The 21,056-nt window shown below is 44.8% G+C and overlaps 1 long non-coding RNA gene across 3 annotated transcripts in view; it reads left to right on the top strand.

Annotated features, from left to right (window-relative positions):
* The window catches only part of LOC126284556 (uncharacterized), a 395,186-nt gene that overhangs the window by 298,385 nt on the left and 75,745 nt on the right, over positions 1 to 21,056 (top strand). For all 3 annotated transcript variants that reach the window (XR_007551498.1, XR_007551499.1, XR_007551500.1), the window contains exon 3: positions 188 to 266. This is a non-coding gene — a long non-coding RNA (uncharacterized LOC126284556). The remainder of the gene's footprint in view (positions 1 to 187; positions 267 to 21,056) is intronic.

Genomic DNA, 21,056 nt, shown 5'->3' with positions numbered 1-21,056 from the left:
GTTTTAAATCAGTAATTTGTTCTTAACAAATGTGATATGCTTGAGATACGATAGATCACCTATATCACTTATTTTTATTTAGATCTTACCTTTATCACCTTAGCAAACAATGAGAGTATAAATGAACTTGTAATTTACCGTAATTCAATATTTCTCAATTCATATTTCTATGTCCGCTTTGTTACAGATGAGAGTGACTATGAAGGAACCGCTGACGAGTGCAGAACAGATGAAGTAGCTGACACACTCTATGGAAATGGAAGAAGGTACATAATTCCAGTTAAGGCCTATACATGCATCTAAAGCTCGTAATCATGGGTAGTGCGCATTTTTTAACTATCTTTACCTTACTAAATTACTCCCTTCCAAGGCTCAGAATACTTACAGTTCATCTTAGAAGCAAAGGTGAAAGTTCCAGGTAATGACATAAATGGTCATCTGAACTTCTGTTACAAATTGTGTCCGAGATATGTAAATGTTTAAAGTTATGAAGTAGTTTTATTTTATTATTTGTTTTGTGTGTTAATTTTATCAGTTCACGATGTTCCACACTGTAATAATCCACGATATTTTATTATTGCAAATCACCGTAACACATTTTCAAAAATTGACAGTACCCTACATTTACAGAAGCCAACCATAAATTTACAACTATTTTAATACATTTGTAGCAGATCATAATTAGGCTTGCCAGCTGTCTCGATTGGGATCGTTCCAACTTTTCTATAGTTGTCCTGTGTACCTATATGAGTATGACTACTTCCTTGGCTTTCTTCTACAGTTTTGCTTCTTCTATATTATACTGTATAGTTTACATCTAAGGAAAGTGAACTTCTTTTTAAAATAAACTGTAGAATGAGCTGCTTAGAGTACTATCAGCATGTTCCACGTGAGAAGAAACTTCTCATACGTCTGCAAGTTCCAGTCCCGGTCCTTTGATTTTCACCAAAGTATAAGATAAACGCCCTTAACTTTGAATATTTAAGTTTTCAAGTATCCTATCTGTAGTTTAGTTGTGGAATGAGGCTAAATACTGACGAACGTTAGTAATAGTTGCAATTATGTGTCCCGATTTTTTTGACTTGCTAAAGGTGGTAACGCAAATTACATTACAATTACAAAAGTAAAGCTATATTTTCCGCTGTTAGCAACTCACAAAATAATTTCCGTAAAGTTAGTCTCCAGTTTAAGTGCACTTTCGCACTCTTGGGGTATACGCTGCGTTGCTTGTCTTAATACATTTCTACAATCTCTTTGAGACAGCAGAGTATGTAATGTAAGCAAGCCGTTTATTTGTTCAGACTTCATACAGTCCCAAGACAAAAAATATTATAGTGTTAGGTCTGCAAATATTGGTATAACCAAGAAAAGTCCACCCACTAGAAAAATATTGTGCAAATATCACTTCAACGTTTATAGTACAACGTGGAAGGATTCAGTAGAGCTAGAACTATAATGAATTTCAAACCGAATTTGTGAACAACTATCGATTATGAACCATCAGATATTAATTCAGAAATGAATCTGATAATTTGTTTGCAGTGTTACATGTGACTTGCATTGTAACCGTGGAATTTCAATACGTGCTTTTTTGTCATTCTTACGCTTGCAAGTGTAGTCATATCAGTAAACAGTTCAAAAAACATACAGCGTGATTGGTATTTAACTGGTGTCACTGTATTGAAAGCAGTGTTGCTGCATATGCTGTGGGTGAAATGGGCACAAGCATTCTCTATGTGATGCTATGTCTATGAGACGTCGAGATGTGCGGGACTATTGAACTCAATAACGTATTACAGGAGTTTCTGCATATTTCATTTAAATTTTTGTTCACACTAAATATGTGTACTAACCAACATATCGCTTTTACAAAGTGTCTTAAGCGCCCTGAAAAAAAAAAACTGACAATTGACCATCCGCAGTTCGAAGAGGGTAACAGAAACGTTGAACATAGTTGTATCACTTAAGAGTGGAAAGACTACAGCCATCGGAGAAGCAGCGAGAGTACACTGTATCTGCTCATTATGCATCAGTATAAAGGGTGAGATTTTGACTCGTACACTGAAACATTTATTTGAAGCTTCCAATCAATTGGAACTTCTACCCACATTGCATATTGATCCCTGCTTTTTCTGCTCATTGTTTAATATGACTAAGAAGTACTTTCAAGATATGTTCTACTAAGTGGTAAGACTGAAGGACCCGTCTTAAAGTTAGAGCATGTAACTTAATCACTTGATTAATTAGTGTTACAGGTACTGTATCGATTGTGAAAATAGCAACGTACGAAGGAATGGTCTAAGTCACTACTAAATCGGACGATTTCTTGACGCCTCACGATATGTCCTATCAAACGGCAACCCGTTCTTTTAGTCGAATTGTGCCATAAATTTCTGTTTTCCTCATTTCGATTCGGTACCACACATAAGTTACTCGATCGATTGATCGAATGTTCAGCATTATTTTGTAGAAACACATGTAAAAGCATCAGTTCCTTTCTTCCAAAAGCTGTTTATTGTAGACATTCTCCTTCCTCACTAGGCTGCACTCCAGACAAACACCTTCGGAAAAGACTTCCTAACACTTATGTTTTTAGTCAATGTTAACGAAATGCTTTTTTCAGAAACTCTCTTCTTATTATTGTCAATCTGCATTTTATGTTTTCTATACTTCGTTCCTCACCAGTTATTTTGCTGCCCAAAAAGCAAAACACTTCTATTACTTTTAGTTTCTCATTTCCTAATCTCATTTCCTAAGCATTACCTGATTTAATACTACTGCATTGCATTACCTTGTTTCTATTTTTTAATGCTCATCGTATAATCTCATTTCAGTGTACTGTTCATTTCACTGAACTAGTTCTTTCGAATTGTTGTCCTCTCTGGCAGAGTTACAATGTCCTCGGTAAACCTCAAATATGTTTTACCTTCTCCTTGAAAAGACTTAATGATCCACATTTCCTAATTTTATTTAATCCATGGTAGATATCGTGAAATCTACGGCCGTTAGTGATTTTTGATGAATGACACAATCAGACAGAAATTCTCTTAAAAAACTCTGTTTAAATGTCATAATTCAATTAAAAAACTTTCCTAATTTTCCTTTTCTTTCAGTAAATTTTGGTCAGTTCGTCTAATCACTGGCAGGGGAAAGAGGTTTGTGATGCAGATGAAAAAGATAAATTTTTAAAAGAGTGAGCCACGAATATTCTAGGTAGTTTTCACTCTTTTAGATTTCCGTCCTCCCACTGGTTTGATGTTGTCCGCCACGAATTCCACCCTTATGCAAAGGTCTTCATGTCGGAGTAGTACTTGCACCCTACGTCCTCACTTATGTGTTATATTTATTCCAATATCTGTCTTTCTCTACAGATTTTACCCTCTATAGCTCCCGCCACTGCCATGGAAGTTATTATCTGATATTTTAACACATGTCCTGTGGTACTGTCCCTACCTCTTCTCAGTGTTCATCGTAGATACCTCTCTTCGCCGATTTTGCGAAGAATATATCACATTGACTACTGCAGGAATAGCGGATTTTACGTGAACCGGCAACATGCTTATTGGAGTGATTGGATCTCCAGCTGAAGATTCGTCACATAGTGTAATGAACGGCAATATTAATAGTGGCTCCTTCCGGTTGCAGCTACCCATTGCAAACTACGAGGCCATTCGGGAAGTAAGGTCCGATAGGGCACGAAATGGAAACCACAGTGGAAATCCGAGGAAGTTTTGTACAGATGTGTTGGTCAGTGTCTCTAGTATGCTCGTCGAGCGCGTCACGTTGCTCTTTCAGTTATAAAAGCACAGTGAGCACTTTAGAATGTATTGAAAATATTGTCTCTCGCCAAGTGTGAAGTCTTGGGAATGGGTTTCATCTGATTTCACGCAATCCGCATAACGCAACTGTCATGCGTTCCTTTCTTCATGACAATTCTCGGCAGCACTCCGCAGCGTTAATGAAGATTGTCTCCCCCTCTCCCATCTCTGCCCACATGAACCGCCGATTACGAAGGCCAGGTCAGGGCAGAGAAATGGTGGAAAGCACAGGCGGCTGTCTCCTATGACGGGGGTATTGTATATTTGGTACAATGCCACGGCAAATTTGTAACTCCGAGGGGCGACTATGTAAAAGTAGCTGGAAGATGTAGCTAACTTTTGAAAATAAAACTTTTTTCATTTTTGCAATGGTTTCCATTTCGCGAGCGATATGGCCGCCTTACTCTCTGAATGGCCCTCGAACCCTACACCAGAGCGTACCGTAAGTCATCAAGAACAGAAGCCAAGTGGGAATTTAAAACGGCCGTATTTCATAATACTTTTCAGTGACCAGTGAGTCATATTCGAAAGTGAAATTCATATTTCGCGCTACATGCTTTGTGCACGTTTACGCCGTCACCGATAAAAATCAGAGGCAAGACGGATTGCCAACATTTCACTGCTTATATTATATACCCTGACTCATCTGATGTAGACTGCCAAGAGTTATTCTCTTGTGACAGCATCTTCATATGAGAATAACACATGCATCCGCCGTCGTCAGTTATTTGTTGGATGTATTCCCGTCTCTGCGCGGCTCTACAGTTTCTACCCCCTACAACTCTCTCTAATACCAAGGAAGTTATTCCCTAATAATTATTAACACGTGTCCCTTCCTATTGTCAGTGTCCTCCGTATATTCGTTTCTTCGATGATTCTGCGAAGAACCTATCATATTGGTTAGTGCGGAAGCAGTGTAATTTTACGTGAACCGATAACATGACGGTGGAAAGATTGCTGAGTAAAGATTCGTCAGATAGTATAATGTACGGCAGTTTTAATAGCAATAGAACTGAGAGAACACGGATGTCTCTTCACGGTATTTATTACTCAGACGACTAGTTTCAATGCCAGATTTGTGTCAGCTTCAGGTCTTACTACTAACCGAAGTACTTCCAGTCACTGGCTCATGTATCATGGCCCCATACGAGAAATACGTGCCGTGGACTGCTATTCATCAGGAGTTTACATTCCGATCATTCAAAATACACAATCGTGGGGAGTAGCAGTTCACGGCATCTACTTCTATGGGTCCATATGATATATGAGGCAGCGACTTCCAAGTACTTATTTGGTTAATAGTAGGACCTTTAGGTGAAGCAAATGTAGCGCTGAAACTAGTGGTCTGAAAATGCATTGAAAATATGGCTGAGGTCTCCCGTTTCCATCACTTATATTGTCAGCTGCTATCCCACGTTCGCAAGGATGGACTTTGACAGGTTTTAATACTGGCTACTTCTGGCTGCAGCTGCCCAGTGGAAACTGCAGACAGTAGCAAGTAGCGGACCCTGCACCCGGCAAGTGTTGCGTGCGCTGCGGCCGCGGGCGCTCCCTCCGGCTGGATTAGGCAGGCTGGAGATTGGAGGCGTCGGCAGGCGTCGCGACGCCCTCCCCCCCTGCACCCCCCCCCCCCCCAGCTCTTTTTAAGGGCCCCGCTGGGGCGGCGCGCCGCCGCCATCCATCTAGATTTGGCGCGCGCTGTCCCCCGCTGTCGCCACGGATCGCCCCTAATCAAACAACTAATGATATTTTCGCTGACGCCTGCCCGCGCCCCCGCTGCACTGGCCTGTGCGTGCGCGCGCCCCTCCGCCGAAACGCGTGCGTGCGAGTGCGTGCGGTGTGCGTAGCGTACGTACGCACTCCCAGAGAGCTGGTCACACGCTGCGGCAGGTTGCAGCTACGCCTGCGGCAGCCGCATCGCCCACAGCGTAAACTCAGCACCAGGCGACGTACGATGCACTTGGAGTTAAAAAATGGTTCAAATGGCTCTGAGCACTATGGGACTTAACATCTGAGGTCATCAGTCCCCTAGAACTTAGAACTACTTAAACCTAACTAACCTAAGGACATCACAAAAATCCATGCCCGAGGCAGGATTCGAACCTGCGACCGTAGCAATCGCGCTGTTGGAGTTCAAAAGACTGCCACAACCCTGTGAACGACACCACTTCCTAAGTTTCACTAGCCAGCAAAATCAGTACAAAAATTATACTAGTCTGGCTCGGAATAGCTTGAATAACCGGCTAAGCAATCGAAAACAAAAGGGGAGATCAGTTTCAAGGTGGCGTCGAGAACTAAGGGAAGGCTGGGGAAGGAAATAGACCGTGCTTTGGAACGAATCATGCCGCTATTTCTCTTAAAGGACTTAGAGAAATCAAAGCAGACAGTAAATCCGGACCGCCGTAAGCGGATATGAACTGTCGCCCTCTCTAGTGTGAGTCCAGTACTCACGGTCACTGCGCCACCGCGCTCAATGAACTGTTATGATAATAAAATCACTGACGATCTGGCCCAACAACGGGCAGGTTCAGGTTCATCAAGCCATCCAAGAAACGGTAAACAGGTTTAATGCCTACGATACTGTAAGTCATTCTTCAGAAAAATATTTTCATACGCAAACTGAGTTTTAGAGATGAAGCATGAGGGGTGTTCAGTAATTAATGAAACATGTACTTTCTGAGAGCAGGTTGGTTTTATTCACGATTACAATACACCATATTATTCCCCACTCTTTTGGCTGTAAAGCACTGTTTATAGCAAAACATTCTTTCAATGCGATTGCCTTATGTCACCTTCCTGCGAGGGATGTGTGCCCAAATAGTACCACTCTACTGGTTGACGGCGGGGCCAACGTCTTGCTGAATCAGCAACCTTCCCTTTATACGCGTCCTGTTCCCCACGGAGTGCATTCTTCAGTGTACCAGACAGATGGAATTAGCAAGTTACGAGTTGCGGGCTGTCGTACGGATGAGGAAGAACAATCGAAATAACATGTGTGAGCTCCTCTCAGGTGCGCAGACCTATGCGAGAGCTTGTGTTCTCATGGAGAACGAGAAGTTTGTCCTCATTTTTGTGCTCACGGACACGCTGAAGTCGTTTCTGCAGTTTCCTGAGTGTATCAGAACCTTTGGATCATGAGGGAGGACATCAAACAGAATAAACCCTGCAACATCCCAGAGGGCCACCGCCATGAAATTCCAGTCAAAGGGTGCGAATTTGGACTTTATCTTCAGAGGAGGGGTGGTGTGGCACCACTTCATGGATTGCCGCTTTGTTCCTTGTTGTAAGTGATGAACCTATGTTTCATCGTCTGTGACGATGTTCGAGGAAAAATTGACACAGTCAGCCTCGTAACGTGCAAGCTGTTTCCCACAGATGGTACTTCGTTGGTCTTTATGGTCTTCTGTTAGGTGGCGAGGAACCCAGCGAGCACACACCTTTGTGTGCCCCAACTAGTGAATGAGTGTCTCTGCACTACCAACAGAGAAGTCCAATTGAGCAACGACGTGTTTGTTTGTAATTCGTCGATCGCCTGGAATGAGAGTGTCCGCACGTTCCAACATTGCAGGAGGCACAGCTGTGTAGCCGTGGCGGGAGATCCGATAGGTTTGCGCGACCTTGTTCCGATGATGATAAAATCCTCGTCCAACGATCTCACGAGCTTTTGCTCACTACCAGCTTTCTGCAACCGCTCTGCAGACGCCTATGAACATCTTCCATGCTCTGGTTCCCCGCCAGAAGGAGCTCACTGACAGCTGTTTGCTTAGAACGCTCCTCCGTTACAGGCGCCATTTTGAGGGCTGTGTATAGCGCGACCACCTGTTGCATTTCATGAAACTAAAGGTACTCAAGCGGAATAATTCATGACTTCCCACAACAAATTCCGCAATTTTTCAACCGAAAAAGTAGTCTACCTGGTTACCTACCCAGATAGCAGAGCGCTTAGCCCCCCTCCCTCCCCCCTTCACCTTTGCACCACCACTGGGACCATTGGCAACTGATCACCGTTATCCAGGGACCTCCCCCCCCCCCCTCTCCCCAACAAACACACCCATATACACATTTTAGATGGTTCAAATGGCTCTAAGCACTATGGGACATCAGAGGTCATCAGTCCCCTAGACTTAGAACTGCTTAAACCTAACTATCCTAAGGACATCACACACATCCATGCCCGAGGCAGGATTCGAACCTGCGACGATAGCAGCAGCGCGGTTTCGGACTGAAGCGCCTAGAACCGTTCGGCCACAGTGGTCGGCCACATCTTAGACGGTTGTCTCATCTTCCACAGGGAGAGGGAGTGAGGGCACAAAGTCTCCAAAGTGTGAAACCGGACACGAGATACGTAACATGACACTGGATGTGGTAAGGCTACTATCTCGGCTTGAATATTCACTGGTAACCTCAAACCTGTGGAGGACGACTCTTGCGTTGTGGCACGGACAGTTATCCTGCTGGAAATGCCATCGGCCAGGGAAAGATATCAAATATCGAGGATCGCAGTTGGTCCATAACAGAAGCTTACGTGGTCCACAGCTGTTTTTGATGCCCCTCCGATTATTACTACAGATCCCATGGCATGTCCAACATAGCTTAATACTGCCCCCCTTGGCCTGCATCCCGTGCGCACTCCAAGAGTAAATGTCGATGTAGTCGGATCAGCTTGAAAACACGTCCGAGCTGTCTAGTACAGAGTTCCATGTTCAACAATATGAGCTGAACGATGTGCTAGGAACTCTTTTTGCCCTCTGTCGCCAGATTCACTACAGATAGCCGCCTATCCTACTTTATAAAACGGGTAAGCCTCTGGCCTCAAAGTTCTGTGACGACGCATGGACATCGAACACCTTATCACCTGCCGATTGCTTCACGAACATGCTTATGACAGGAACATGCATATAGCGACCAGCTACGCCGTCCGCGAAATACCATACCAAGACGTAGGATGCTATAAACGTAGGATTGCCTTTCCTTAACCTATCTTCTATGAGAAGTCGTAGGGTCAGTACTGAATTGCGTGTTCCTACTTTTTTCAGAAAACCAAACAGATCTTCTGAGATCTTCTGCAAGGTCGGCGTCTACCAGTTTTTCGATTCTTCTGTAAGAGATTCGTGTTTGTATTTTGCAACCGTGACTCATTGAACTGATTCTGCAGTAATGCTCACACTTGTCTGCTCCTGCTTTGTTTGGACCTGGAATTGTTATATTCTTCTTGACGTCAGAGGGTATTCAGACCACCCCATACACTTTGCTCACCAAATGGAAGAGTTTTGTCATGATGGCTTTCCCAAGGCTATCTAGGTCGCGGTAACTATGCAGAGATGAAAAGGCTTGTACATGATAGATTAGCGTGGAGAGCAGCATTAAAATAACTTCCCGACTGAAAACAACAAGAATAACAACAATTACAGCAACGAAGGTGGAAAATCTGAAAAGGTAAATGTAACTACTAGAACTGTTAGATATCAGTGAAGTGAGATGGGAAGAATACAGTGATTTGTGATCAGGCGAATATAGGGTTATGCATCGATTGCGTGTTGTATGATCTTTCTGACATGTCCGAGAGAGCAGACACCATGCATTCATATAATAGATTGGCCTCGATAGTCACTGAATCCAACACCTTTATTACGGATGTACAATTATGCTCGATCCTCTGTAGGAATCTCAAATAAGCGAGCAAGGAGGACATGGACGGAAATTGCGGACAAGTGACACTAGGGGGAAATGTGGGTCTGCGAGGGCATACCGTGGTAGTATGCGCCAGAGAGATAAGCACTCTGTCCAGATTCTGTTGTGGTTAACTCAACCGCCTATCATGCTACGGATTCCGGATTCGAATCCCGGTCTGGCAGACATTTTAACTCCTAGCCGTCGATTCCGCAAAAAGTCCCGATGCAGATGTCATCAGTAGTTCCTTCTCTTTTCTTTCTTTTCTCCCCCTCCAACTTCAATTTACGTAAGGGTATGAGATTCGTTACGAAAAGAAAGTAACAAGATGTTCAAAATTCTGAGGAAAATAGGAGTAAGCTATGCCGAGAGACGGGCAATATACAATACGTACAAGGACCAAAAGTGAATAATAAGAGCGGACGACCAAGAACGAAATGCTCGGATTAAAAGGGGTGTAAGACAGGTATGTAGGCTTTCCCCCCTACTGTTCAATCTGTACATCGAAGAAGCAATGACGGAAATAAAAGAAAGTTTCAGGGGTGTAATTAAAATTGAAGGTGAAAGGGTATCAGTGATAAGATTCCCTGATGACATTGTTATCCTGAGAGAAAGTGAAGAAGAAGTCCATAATCTGCTAAATGGAATGGACAGTCTAATGAGCACAGAATATGGAATGAGAGTAAATCGACGGAATACGAAAGCAATGAGATGTAGCAGAAATGAGAACCTCGAGAAACTTAACATCAGGATTTATCTACATCTACATCTACATCTACATCTACATGGATACTCTGCAAATCACATTCAAGTGTCTGGTAGGGGGTTCATCGAACAACCTTCATAATTCTCTATTATTCCAATCTCCTATAGCGCGGGGGAGAATGAACACCTATATCATTCCGTACGAGCTCTGATTTTCATTATTTTATCGTGGTGATCGTTCCTCCCTATGCAGGTCGGTGTCAACAAAATATTTTCGCATTCGGAGGAGAAAGTTGGTGATTGGAATTTCGTGAGAAGATTCCGTCTCAATGAAAAACGCCTTTCTTTTAATGATGTCCTGCTCAAATCTTGTATCATTTCTGTGACACCCTCCCACATATTTCGCGATAATGAAAAACGTGCTGCCTTTCTTTGAACTTTTTCGATTTACTCCGTCAGTCCTATCTGGTAAGGATCCTACATCGCGCAGCAGTATTCTAAAAGAGGACGGACAAGCGTAGTGTAGGCTGTCTTTTTAGTGGGTCTGTTACATTTTCTAAGTGTCCTGCCAATAAAACGCAGTCTTTGGTTACCCTTCCCCACAACATTTTCTATGTGTTCCTTCCAGTTTAAGTTGTTTGTAATTGTAATACCTAGGTATTTAGTTGAATTTACGGCTTCTAGATTAGACCGATTTATCGTGTAACCGAAGTTTAACGAGTTCCTTTTAGCACTCATGTGAATGACCTTACACTTCTCGTTATTTACGGTCAACTGCCACTTTTCGCACCATTCAGATGTCTTTTCTAAATCGTTTTGCAGTTTGTTTTGATCGTCTTATGACTTCATTAGTCGATAAACGACAGCGTCATCTGCAAACAACCGAAGACGGCTGCTCAGATTGCCTCCAAAACCGTTTATATAGATAAGGAACTGCAAAGGGCCCCCCTTGAGGAACGCTAGAAATGACTTCTGTTGTACTCGATGACTTTCCGTCAGTTACTACGAACTGTGACCTCTCTGACAGAAAATCACAAATTGATCGTCACGAAATACACTACAGGAAATGGAAAAAAGAACACATTGACACCGGTGTGTCAGACCCACCATACTTGCTCCGGACACTGCGAGAGGGCTGTACAAGCAATGATCACACGCACGGCACAGCGGACACACCACTAACCGCGGTGTTGGCGGACGAATGGCGCTAGCTGCGCAGCATTTGTGCACCGCCGCCGTCAGTGTCAGCCAGTTTGCCGTGGCATACGGAGCTCCATCGCAGTCTGTAACACTGGTAGCATGCCGCGACAGCGTGGACGTGAACCGTATGTGCAGTTGACGGACTTTGAGCGAGGGCGTATAGTCGGCATGCGGGAGGCCGGGTGGACGTACCGCCGAATTGCTCAACACATGGGGCGTGAGGTCTCCACAGTACATCGATGTTGTCGCCAGTGGTCGGCGGAAGGTGCACGTGCCCGTCGACCTGGGACCGGACCGCAGCGACGCACGGATGCACGCCAAGACCGTAGGATCCTACGCAGTGCCGTAGGGGACCGCACCGCCACTTCCCAGCAAATTAGGGACACTGTTGCTCCTGGGGTATCGGCGAGGACCATTCGCAACCGTCTCCATGAAGCTGGCCTACGGTCCCGCACACCGTTAGGCCGTCTTCCGCTCACGCCCCAACATCGTGCAGCCCGCCTCCAGTGGTGTCGCGACAGGCATGAATGGGGGGACGAATGGAGGCGTGTCGTCTTCAGCGATGAGAGTCGCTTCTGCCATGGTGCCAATGATGGTCGTATGCGTGTTTGGCGCCGTGCAGGTGAGCGCCACAATCAGGACTGCATACGACCGAGGCACACAGGGCCAACACCCGGCATCATGGTGTGGGGAGCGATCTCCTACACTGGTCGTACACCTCTGGTGATCGTCGAGGGGACACTGAATAGTGCACGGTACATCCAAACCGTCATCGAACCCATCGTTCTACCATTCCTAGACCGGCAAGGGAACTTGCTGTTCCAACAGGACAATGCACGTCCGCATGTATCCCGTGCCACCCAACGTGCTCTAGAAGGTGTAAGTCAACTACCCTGGCCAGCAAGATCTCCGGATCTGTCCCCCATTGCGCATGTTTGGGACTGGATGAAGCGTCGTCTCACGCGGTCTGCACGTCCAGCACGAACGCTGGTCCAACTGAGGCGCCAGGTGGAAATGGCATGGAAAGTCGTACCACAGGACTACATCCAGCATCTCTACGATCGTCTCCATGGGAGAATAGCAGCCTGCATTGCTGCGAAAGGTGGATATACACTGTACTAGTGCCGACATTGTGCATGCTCTGTTGCCTGTGTCTATGTGCCTGTAGTTCTGTCAGTGTGATCATGTGATGTATCTGACCCCAGGAATGTATCAATAAAGTTTCCCCTTCCTGGGACAATGAATTCACGGTGTTCTTATTTCAATTTCCAGGAGTGTAGTTGAAGTCCAGGCATTCTGCTACCTAGGCAGCAAGATAACCAATGACGGAAGGATCAAGGAGGACATCAAAAGCAGAGTAGCAAGGGCAAAAAGGGCATTCTTGACCAAGAGAAGTCTACTAGTGTCAAACATAGGCTTTAATTTGAAGAAGAAGAAATTTCTGAGAATAAACGTTTGGAGCTCACCATTGTACAGTAGTGACACGTGAACTGTGGGAAAACCAGAGCAGAAGAGAATCGAAGCTTTTGAGATGTGGTGCTACAGATGAATGTTGAAAATTAGATGGACTAATAAGATAAGGAATGAGAAGGTTCTACGCAGAATCGAAGAGGAAAGAAAGATGTGGAAAACACTATAAGGAGAAGGGACAGGATGTCAGGACATTTCTTAAGACATGTGGGAGTGACTACCATGGTACTAGAGGGAGCTGTAGAGGGCAAAAACTGTAGAGGAAGACAGCGATTGGAATCCATCGAGCAGATAATTGAGGACATAGGTGGCATGAACTACTCTGAGAAGAAGACGTTGGCACAGGTGAGAAATTCGTGGCGGTCCGCATCAGACCAGTCAGAAGCCTGATGACTTGAAAAAAAAAAGTGAGGGAAATGGGTACGTCATTCCGCGATGCTTCAATTGTATTCCAGAGGTCATCGATCATAGTAGCTGGCGGGTAGTGTCAATCCATGACCCGCTGTTTTGAGTGGGTGAGAGAACGTGCTACCAGGTTAACATTCGAACATCGTCCGCACTGATGTAGGTCAGGACATCTCAGCAACGTTTGGTCTCCCGGTATATTACTGAGGTCATGTGATGGAGATCAAGGCACAGCCGTCGGCTCTCTGGCCCTGAGTACTATGCGACTTAACATCTATGGTCATCAGTCCCCTAGAGCTTAGAACTACTTAAACCTAACTAACCTAAGGACATCACACAACACCCAGTCATCACAAGGCAGAGAAAATCCCTGACCCCGCCAGGAATCGAACCCGGGAACCCGGGCGCGGGAAGCGAGAACGCTACCGTCGGCCATAACAAGTTAGAAACATAACGAATGCTTCCGAGAATGCCAGCCATGTGAACTGAAGGTGATGGTGTCGTATACTCAATGACACCTCATACCACTGTTCAGTTGCTGTGTCCATGCGATGATGGCGAATACTTCCTGGCAATATTCGTTCTCCTCAGTGCCTGTAAACATATATACATCCATCGTGATACTCTACGTGTAACTGGGACTCGTTTAAAACTAGCATGTGGTGACACTGAAGTGTCCAGTATTGTAACTGGACGCATGACTGTCAGCGCACCTGCCTCTGTTGCCACGTCAAGGGATACCGCAACAACAGTCGCTGCACTGAAAATATGTGGAGCTTCAGGCATAGTCTCACTCTCCACGTGAACAGTTGTCTTGCTGCAAACAAGCTCATTTTCGCACACAAGGCACGTGACATGGCTGCATGATCCTTTACGACAGAATATGACTACCCTCTCGGGCGCTAGTCGCAGGGCTCGGAAATAGGGTATAGTGTTGACTATGGCCATCCTGAAACCTTAAAATTAATACACGCATGACAGTCGTGGGATCGACATCAATGCACGCAGCAACAGTACTATGCCACGCGGAGTGTCTGCGCGGTTTGAGGTGTCATGTCACTAATCGCGCGGCCCTTCCCGCCGGAGGTTCGAGTCCTCCCTCGGGCACGGGTGTGATTGTTGTCCTTAGTGTTAAGTTAGTTTAAGTAGTGTGTAAGTCTAGGGACCGATGAACTCAGCACTTTGGTCCCTTAGGAATTCATACACATTTGGACAGCAAGAATACTATGGAAGACACCCTGTCTTGTTAAGCGACCATTCTCATTGCCGACTTCGGACTAGCGTTGGATGACATTTCTCCTTCTTACACGACCCATAACATCATTTTTTTTTAAATAAAAAGTGCCGGCCGGTGTGGCCTTGCGGTTCTAGGCGCTTCAGTCTGGAACCGCGTGACCGCTACGGTCGCAGGTTTGAATCCTACCGCGGGCATGGATGTGTGTGATGTCCTTAGGTTAGTTAGGTTTAAGTAGTTCTAAGTTCTAGAGGACTCATAACCACCGATGTTAAGTCCCATAGTGCTCAGTGCCATTTGAACCATTTAATAACAAGTAACAATCAGTTCCGACATACCCACCAGGGTAGCCGAGAGCTCTAACGCGCAGATTCCTGGACTCGGGTAGGCGCGCCGACCCCGGAATCGAATCATCCCGGCGGATTAACGACGAGGGCCGGTGTGCCGGGCAGCCTAGATGTGGTTTTTAGGCGGTTTTCCACATCTCGCTAGGTTAATACCGGGCTGGTCCCCACGTTCCGGCTCAGTTACACGCGTCGCAGACATTTCAAAACACGTTCGCACTATTTCACGATTTACACTAGATACTACAGACAGCTGGGGTACACTGATTCCATCCCGGGGGGGGGGGGGGGGGACGAGGTGGCTGTAGGAAGGGTATCCGGCCACCCCTAAAACTAACCTTGCAACATCCGTTGTAACCACGCCGACCCTACGATCGCTGCGGGACTATGGCGTAAGCGAAAGAATGAATCAGTTCCGATGTCTGAACTAAAATCCCGCTCCTTAATCTTTCCTTATATGCCGAGTTAAGCTGTCGTTACTGCTACCTAATTGGTGTGGTTGCACTGACGTCTTAATCAATTTTATGTCGAAGCGTGCCCGCCGCGGTGGTCTCGCGGTTCTAGGCGTTCGGTCAGAGGGCTAGCTGTCCTCTGTAATTAAAAAACTGAGTGAATGGATCAATAAGGAACTTCAATGGGCGTCACGGAACGTCCGCCACGAACAATTGCAACGAACTAAAACGAACAAAATGAGATCACAAAAAAAAGGCGCGCAGTCCGGAACCGTGCGACTGCTACGGTCGCAGGTTCGAATCCTGCCTCGGGCATGGATATGTGTGATGTCCTTAGGTTAGTTAGGTTTAAGTAGCTCTAAGTTCTAGGGGACTGATGACCACAGCTGTTAAGTCCCATAGTGCTCAGAGCCATTTGAACCTTTTTTTTTATGTCGAAGCGTTTTGCGCACTTCATGCCAATTTGAAGTTTGTTGCCTGACACCCTTATCGTGTTCCTCTTCTAAATACTCTCGTACGTCTAAATTTCCATCACGCTGGGCGAAACGTAAGCTGTCTATCGATATCTTAAGCGAATGAGATGACGGGGTGGTTGACGCATGCCGGCTGTAATCCGGTGTCAAGCGCGCTTCGCGACAGCCGCAGGCGGCTCTTAGGAAAATGCTGCATAAACGGGAATAGGCCGCGGCTGTGATGGGAGGGGCGTGGGGGTGGTTGCTCTCCTCTCCTCTCCAGTGGGCACGCGCGCTGACACACGCACTCTGCGTGTTGACTCTCCGGGCGCGGGCGCAGCGGACGCCGCCTGCCGTGCTGGGCCACCTGCTGCCGACAGCGCTTCGCCGAGACGCTGACGTGGCGCCTCGGTCATCACAACCTGCCACTCCATGACGCAAACCGCCAGCGAGAAGAGCACTCGACAGAAATCACGCAGTTAGCGGTCTTATTGTTTACGGATGTTCACATAACTCGCTAGCAGAAAGCTACGCGTGTTGTGCCTCTCTCTCTCTCTCTCTCTCTCTCTCTCTCTCTCCCCCCCCCCCCCCCTCTCTCTCTCTCTCTCTCTCTCTCTCCCTGTACCGAGCGAGGTGGCGCAGTGGTTAGCACACTGGAATCGCATTCGGGGGGACGACGGTTCAATTTCGCGTCCGGCCATCCTGATTTAGGTTTTCCGTGATTTCCCTAAATCGCTCCAGGCAAATGCCGGGATGGTTCCTTTGAAAGGGCACGGCCGGCATCCTTCCCCGTCCTTCCCTAATACGATGAGACCGATGACCTCGCTGTCTAGTCTCCTCCCCCAAACAATCCAATCTCTTTGTGTGTGTGTGTGTGTGTGTGTGTGTGTGTGTGTGTGTGTGTATGTATGTGTGTGTATTTATCAAGGTTTGAGTGTGCCAGTGTCTGTTTGGTTTGTGTGTGTGTGTGTGTGTGTGTTTGTATCTGTGTGTATCTGTGTATGTGTGTGTGTGTGTATGTGTTGCCGTTACATGTAACACCCAGTTCTCGCTAACAAAAAGTCACTCAATCCCCGAATATCAAAACTTAATTCAGACAACCAATAAATTAATCTAACCTTCCACTGGCAAAGTGGGTGCACTCAGCGAATGTTATGTGATTTATAAATTATAGAGCGCAGCAATCAGTCGTCCTTATTTTTGTAGGTTTTATTACGCAAACCAAGAATTCGGCTGGTGCCTAGCCATTATCAATGCAACATTTTATAATATCGATGCATGTTAGTTTCCTGTTGTTTGGGCGTCAGTCACAGTTCTTTGAATACTATAGCAACGCAGGATTAGCCGGGCGGTTTAAGGCGCTGCTGTCATGGACTGTGTGGCTGGTCCCGCCGGAGGTTCGAGTCCTCCCTCGGGCATGGGTGTGTGTGTTTGTCCTTAGGATAATTTAGGTTAAGTAGTGTTAAGCTTAGGGACTGAGGACCTTATCAGTTAAGTCCCATAAGATTTCACACTTTTGGACATTTTTTTTAATACTACTGAGCAATATTCAAAGAACTGTGACTGACGCCCGAACAACAGGGAACTAACATGCGTCGAGATTATAAAATGCTGCATTGATAGTTGCTAGGCACTAGCCCAAATCTAGATTTACGTAATACAACCTACAAAGGAAAGGACGACTGATTGCTGCGCTCTTTAATTTCTAAACCAATAAATTGCAGTACGAGGTAATTACAAGGTTTTAATTATCACCTCGAAAAAATAAATTTAGCTACTTAATTTTTTGTTTGTTTGCGCATACATGTCGAGATGCCTGGTACACAACGAAATCACGGTGCCACCGTTCCACAGCAAGTCGCTAGAAGAGCGGGAACGAAATGGTACCGACCATTCCTAAAGCGAAGCACCGAGGGACAGGTTGTATTGAGTTCTGCGTTTGAAGAGAAACACTGCCGCTAGTATCAATTTTGGTTTCGTGGAAGTGTACGACAACAACGCGTTATCATATGACACGGCAGGTACGTAACGCAGAGGCTACCACTTTGGTCGAACATCTCTGAATAACGGTGAACGAAGAATAAGATGGTATCACTGTGAAAAACCGGAAATAGCAAGACAAACAAATTTTTTTTTATTCTCAGGCGCTGCCGGTTTTACAGTACATAACAGCTGCATCTTCGCGTGAAAATTTGTATATATGTGGAAAAGTAATTATGTACGGAAATAAATAATCCCAAATCTCAGATGAGAACGTAAGGAACAATGTTCTCACTGGAGTCATGATATACGAACACAAACACAAAACTTCATCGGTGCCTCTTCCGTGTCCGTGCACGTATTCCATTTCGCATGTGCGCGTTGGTTGTTAGCCTGTTTCTCACAAGTGCCTTGGCATTCTGGTGTTCACCTTCCACACCGGTGTCTGCCTATTCTTTTGCTAAGTTTCTTCTTACGCAATGAATCTTTTTCAACCTTTCCATATTTTCTGCCTATTAACCTGTTTGTCAGTACGATTTAGTTTACTTACTGTCGTCCCTGCACCACATGTTATTATTTTCTCTTACCATCTGTCTAATGTTCATCTAATTTTCATGCTATGTGCAAATTACTCTGGTTACTAGCTAAACCTTGAAGCCATAGATTACGACTGCTCGTCGAAGTATCATTTTTTCTTCAAATTTTAGACTTTAATGGGAACCCTTACACCGTAGTCCATCTTCCTTGAGATACTGTTATTTTGGCAGAAAAAATTTTTAGTTTATCGACTGTCACCTCGATACCGTGTGGCAGCGGATGTTCACTTCTACATTTTGATGTTAGAATAAAGCCTCTTACACCTCCTTCTTATCCTTTGCGACATTACGTAAAATTCATCTTCTTTGTTTTTTAGTCTTCCTCATAGGCATTGCGGGAACGTTCTCCAACGTATCCTATTACTTTTAGGGCCTTTCCCTTTTTTCCAGATAATATGCTGCAAGGGACTGACAATGAGCGCTGGGTGTTTTCGTATAATGTTATGTATATTATGAGTTGACTCCAGCGAGTACATTTTTTAGCACTTTGTCTTAGGTTAGGGACTATTTATTTTTCTGCATGATTGCTTACCAGTTAGATACACCTGAAGATGTAGCCGTAAGTGCAGTGAAACCGGTAGTACCTAAGAATAAAAGGATTTTACAACTGAAGCGGTATACCTAGGCTATGGTTGCTGAGAATATAAAGTCTTTTGCGCAACAAGAGAAGTGCCGAGTGAGTGTAGCACAATAGAGACCGTACCGTAAAAAGTGAAAATCAGTTGTGGATCAGTCTTCAACAACTATTCTTACGTTTTGTATGTGACAAAGGCCGCAGTCAAATGAGTTCAGCCATAGATCGCAAGCATTCAAAAAGTTTACGAATCGATTCACCAACTGAAATTACGCAACTGTGTCAGATGACGAAGTTCAGACGACTTTCTTAGCCACCTCAACATCACAAATGACTGCAGACTGCGTCATTATGACCCTGGGACTAAACAGCAAAGTAAGCAGTGAAAACACGTCGATCGTCCAAAGCGTGAGAAATCGAAAGGTAATGTGACGCGGAGTGTTTCTAGCATTGCCACTGATAAAACACTATGCTCCGGCGAAAACTATCTCAGGAGAATACCACTGCAATCTCATGACGAGGTTACCGGATACTTTCAAGACTAATGACTGCAGGAAGCTGATCAGTGGGGTGTTTCTGTTCCACGACAACGCCTCAATACATTCTTCTCAGGACACAACGAAACCTACTGGTTTCGTTGATTATCAAATTTTACATCACTCAGCGTATTCTCCTGTCTTGCCACCCAGACGCTTATTCCTCTTTTGTCCTTTGGCGAAAAAATAACATATATGGAATTTATACTATCACGACAATGTCTTTTTTGAGACAGAATCTTTACTTAACAGCCGAAATGCGGGCCTCTCTAGTAAAGGCCTTCGCCAAGGCATCCGTCGTTGGAAAAATGTGTCCCATTGAACAGTGGATATATAGGTAAGGTTTAACACTTTCGCCAAGTTCCATTTTCGTAGCTCGATTTAGTTGAAGTTTATGACAACTTTATTACTGCCCTCGCATAGCGCGGGCGATACTTCGTCTCTTATCTTGCCTGAATCCAGGGTTCTGTTCTGCTGGGCAATCGCATTTTCTTACTGATTCTGCCCCCACCCCCTGCCCCTAAATACAACTTCACGTGACCTCAACTTCCACAGATATCTAGCAATTCAATAACATTAACGTTTATAAGATATTTTAATGCATAATTTGTTTCCATCAGCGCTTATTACGTCGTTTTTACACAACTTTAAAGAAATCCAGTTGCCTTTTCCCCCGAAGAAAGAATTTATTTTCAATTTCATACTAAATTATCTTAATTCGTATATTCACCGCACGTGTCATGAATGTAACCGCGCGGTGTAGGCGTGCGGTCTGGGGCGCCTTGTCACAGTTCGCGCGGCTACCCCCGTCCGAAGTTCGAGACCTACCTGCGGCATGGGTGTGTGTGTTGTCCTTAGTGTAGGTTTAAGTTAGATTACGTAATGTGTAAGCATAGGGAAGATGACCTCAGCCGTTTGGACCCATAAGATCTTACGACAAATTTCCAAAATTTCACGACTGTAAGCAGAAACACAATGCAATCTTTCCAGTGAAACAGTTTGCAATATTTTCTATTCTTGCCCTGAATCTTTTAATAAGAAATGCCTTACAGGGCGTTATTACTCACATAACCATTTCTGGGTTAATTGTTGAGAATATTCTGAGTCCGAGCAAGATGTGTGACATAAATCTGCTGTATAATAATATTTACCCCATAAGGTAACGTAAAGTTAAAATCTCTACTCATTTCAATACAAGAACCTGTGAGGAGTGAATCGAAAGATAATTACTGTTAGATGAATATGTAAACTGCGTTGTAACTAAAACAGTCCGAAGATATCTGTTGAGTAGTAGGAACGGCGCATTAAAGAGGTTTGTACATCTAAGTTGCTAGGGACTAGTTTTTAACTCATTTACGAAATTTGTTACAGTTTCGTGTGTAGATGTGTTCTTATACAGATCTCCAAACATCAAATCCACCCAAAAACATCTTCAGCTAGTAACAGAACTGTCTAATCCACTCTCAAAGTCGAAGAATTTAGAACTATATAAAAACAAGTTACTTTGATGGAAGTGATAAGCTTTTCTAGTTGCTTGCAAGATCGAGCATTCTTTCGTTTCTCAATTAGACGAAAATGAATTTGTTCCTAGCAGCAAGGTCCGCATACGGGCATTTCATT

The sequence above is a fragment of the Schistocerca gregaria genome, chromosome 8 (genome assembly GCF_023897955.1).
Source record: "Schistocerca gregaria isolate iqSchGreg1 chromosome 8, iqSchGreg1.2, whole genome shotgun sequence".
Classification (NCBI taxonomy): domain Eukaryota; kingdom Metazoa; phylum Arthropoda; class Insecta; order Orthoptera; family Acrididae; genus Schistocerca; species Schistocerca gregaria.
This window is presented reverse-complemented; position numbering and strand designations above follow the sequence as displayed.